Raw genomic sequence first — 4,379 nt, 5'->3', positions numbered from 1 at the left:
AATGAACTTTTCCACGGCATTCTAATTTATTGAGATGCACCTGTATATATAATTCACAATAGACGCATAGAAATGTAGAAAAAAAAAAAGTTAAAATAATAGCCAGAGGGGGGCCCTGGGTAGCTCAGTGAGTATTGACGCTGACTAACACACCTGGAGTCACGAGTTCGAATCCAGGGCATGTTGAGTGACTCCAGTCAGGTCTCCTAAGCAACCAAATTGGCCTGGTTGCTAGGGAGGGTAGAGTCACATGGGGTAACCTCCTTGTGGTCGCTATAATGTGGTTCTCGCTCTCAGTGTGGTGAGTTGTGCGTGGATGCCACAGAGAATAGCGTGAAGCCGCCACACGCGCTAGGTCTCCGTGGTAACACACTCAACAAGCCACGTGATAAGATGCGCGGATCGACTGTCTCAGACACGGAGGAAACTGAGATTCATCCTCCGCCACCTGGATTGAGGCGAGTCACTACGCCACCATGAGGACTTAGAGAGCATTGGGAAGTGGACATTCCAAATTGGGGACAAAAGGGGAGAAGAAGAAAAAAAATAATAATAATAGCCAGAGGAGAAAAATAAATTAATAATAATAAGACTATAAGATAATTATACATAATGTAAAAAAAATATAAAAAATACATACAGTTGGCAAACTTTGTAAAAAAATAAAATTAAAATATATCTGTTGTCATACAGGTTTTGGACAATATGACAGTGAGAAAATGATGACAGAATTTTCATTTTGAGGCAAATTATCCTTTTAATAATGATGTTTATTGGTTGGTTATCATTTCAGTAACATTAATTAATAATGTACAATTTTGCCCTTTAAGTTAAAGTAGCAGGTATATTATCTATTTTATGAATTGACAACAATTACATAGAGCATGTAGAAAGTAAAATATAAGTTAAAATAATAGCCAGAGGAGAGAAAACATAATACTTTAATACCATTTTTTAATTTTTCATTAAGTTAGGTGACTGTACCTCTGCAAAATGTGACATACGTGTTCCACAAGGTGTTCCACAAGGGTCAAAACTTGGGCCACTTTTATTTTCATTGTATAAGTTGCCTTTGTTAAACAGTATCTATAAATATACTATTTTATGCTGATGACAGACAATTATATATCTCAATGGAGCCCAATGACACAGATGCATTAAAGAATGTATGTCCAATGAATTATGATCCTACTATGAACACAAACTTTCTGAAACTGAATGAGGATAAAACTGAGAATCTTATTTTTGGCACAAAATATGAGGGGGAGAGCCTTTAACCCTATGTTTCACTGGATGATGCTAAGAAATTGATTCATGCTTTGACTTTCTCTTGCCATGACCATTGTATACAGGACTGATTTTAAGTTTTTATTTTATTTTTTATATTTTTTTTTTTTTACTGATTTTCAAAGCACAAATGAATTGTTCACCTAAAAATGAAAATTCTCTCATCATTTACTCACCCTCATGCCATCCCATATTTGTATGACTTTCTTTCTTCTGCTGAACACAAACAAAGATTTTTTGAAGAATATCTCAGCTCTGTAGGTTCTCACAGTGCAAGTGAATGGTGACCAGAACTTTGAAGCTCCAAAAAAGACAAAGGCAGCATAAAAGTAATCCATATGACTCCAGTTCTTATCTTCAGAAATAATATAATAGGTGTAAGAAACAGATCAGTGTTTCATTCCTTTTTTACTATAAATCGCCACTTTTTCTTTCACATTTTATTTTTTTTTTTTATTATAATTTTTTTTTTTTTTTGGTGATTTGCATTCTTTGTGCATATCGCCACCTACTGGACATCTAAACCTATCTGTTTCTCACCCACACCTATCATAACACTTCTGAATACAATAATTTAACCACTGGAGTTGTATGGATTACTTTTATGCTGCATTTATGTGGTTTTTGGAGATTCTGGCCACCATTTACTTGCATTTTATGGACATACAGAACTGAGATACTCTTCTAAATATCTTATGTTCTGCAGAAGAAAGTCACACATCTGGGATGAGGGTGAGTAAATGATGAGGGAATTTACATTTTAAACTATTCCTTTAATGACTTAGCACCTTCATGCATTTCTGACTTTTTATCAAAATATGTTCCAGCTTGTAGTTTGAGTTTTTCCAATGATGATTTTCTGTAATGACATACTGTAATGTAAACCATAAGAAATCAGATGAAGCCATTATGTCCCCAAAATCTGGAGCCTTTTACCTATTTAAATTAGACAAGCGCCAAACATTCACATTTTAAAAAGCATTTGAAGACGTGTATTTTTAAGCTTTATCTTTTGATTGATCTATTTTATGTCTTTTAGTTATTATATTACATTTTGTATCTTTTAGTAATATTATTATTATCTTTCCCTAATTTTATTTTAATTAATCTTATGCTTATATTTTTTATTCTGTTCTTATTTTTACTATCTTTATTTGTTTTACTTTGATTGATATGTTGTCCTCTTTTTCTAATGTTTTTACATTCTGACCTGTGAAGCACTTTGAGCTGCATTTTTAATAAGCAAGTGCTTAATTCATCATCATTATAATATTAATTATTATTAATAGTAGTAATAGTAGTAGTAGTAGTATTGCTATTATTAAAATAAATAAAATTCAAATTGTATAATTAAATAAAAAAATTAACAGCTTTCACAGTTTTTACACAGTTGTTATTTTGCATGAACTCAAAATGTTGTTTAGTTTCAGATCATTTCACATGTGTATACAGAATCTTGCCAAAAAAAAAAAAAAATGAAGATTTCATACAAAGGTGTACACTACAGTCTTCAAAGACAAAGGACAACTGGCTCTAACAAGGCCAGAAAGAGATGTGGAAGGCCAGATGTACAACTAAACAAGAGGATAAGTACATCAGAGTCTCTAGTTTGAGAAATAGATGCCTCACATGTCCTCAGCTGACAGCTTCATTGAATTCTACCTGCTCAACACCAGTTTCATGTACAACAGTAAAGAGAAGACTCAGGGGTGCAGGTCTTATGGGAAGAATTGCAAAGAAAAAGCCACTTTTGAAACAGAAAAACAAAAAGAAAAGGTTAGAGTGGGCAAAGAAACACAGACATTGGACGACAGATAACTGGAAAAGAGTGTTATGGATCTTAACCCCATTGAGCTTTTGTGGGATCAGCTAGACTCTAAGGTGAATGAGAAGTGCCCGACAAGTGCTACAGGAAGCGTGGGGTGAAATGTCACCTGAGTATCTGGACAAACTGACAGCTAGAATGCCAAGGATCTGCAAAGCTGTCATTGCTGCACATTGAGGATTTTTTTATGAGAACTCTTTGAAGTAGTTTAAGAAGTTCTGAACATTTTTTTCAAATTGTAATAGTAATTTTTCACATCCTGACTATACATTGTGATCAGTTGAATGCCACTTTGGTGAATAAAAGTACCAATTTATTTCAATAAGAGCAAAATCTGTACATTATTCCAAACTTTTTGGCTGCCAGTATATATATATATATATATATATATATATATATATATATATATATATCACATACAGTTGTGGCCAGAAATATTGGCACCCTTGGTAAAAACGAGCAAAGAAGTCTGTGAAAAATATGTCTTTATTGTTAATCCTTTTAATCTTTCATTTTAAATATTCACAAAAAACTATCCCCAAATGGATATCAAACAATTGCAGACACAACACAAGTTTTATAAATAAATAAATAAATAAACATATTTTTGTCAAATATGTGTGTGGCACAATTATTGGCACCCTTTTATTCAATACTTTTTGCAAACTCCCTTTGCCAAGATAACAGCTCTGAGTCTTCTCTTATAATGCCTTATGAGGTTGGAGAACACATGGCAAGGGATCTGAGACCATTCCTCCACACAGTATCTCTCCAGATCCTTCAAATTCAGAGGTCCATGTTGGTGGACTCTCCTCTTCAGTTCACCCCACAGGTTTTCTATGGGGTTCAGGTCAGTGGACTGGGATGGCAATGGCAGAACCTTGATTTTGTGGTCAGTGAACCATATTTGTGTTGATTTTGATGTTTGTTTTGGATCATTGTCCTGCTGGAAGATCCAACCATGACACATTTTAAGCTTTCTGGCAGAGGCAGTCAGGTTTTGATTTTTTATCAGTTGGTATTTGATAAAGTCTATGATGCCATGCATCCAAACAAAATGTCCAGGACATCTGGCATAAAAACAGCCCCACAACGTTAAAGATCCACCACCATATTTAACCATGAGCATGAGGTACTTTTCCATATGGCTACCTCTCTGTGTGCGCCAAACCCATCTCTGGTGTTTGCTGCCAAAAAGCTCTATTTTTGTTTAATCTGACAATAGAACACAGTCCCATTTGAAGTTCCAGTCCTGTCTGACAAACTG

This window comes from Myxocyprinus asiaticus, chromosome 36, assembly GCF_019703515.2.
Source record: "Myxocyprinus asiaticus isolate MX2 ecotype Aquarium Trade chromosome 36, UBuf_Myxa_2, whole genome shotgun sequence".
Taxonomy (NCBI): domain Eukaryota; kingdom Metazoa; phylum Chordata; class Actinopteri; order Cypriniformes; family Catostomidae; genus Myxocyprinus; species Myxocyprinus asiaticus.
The sequence above is the reverse complement of the archived record's forward strand: the minus strand, read 5'-3'. Positions refer to the sequence as shown.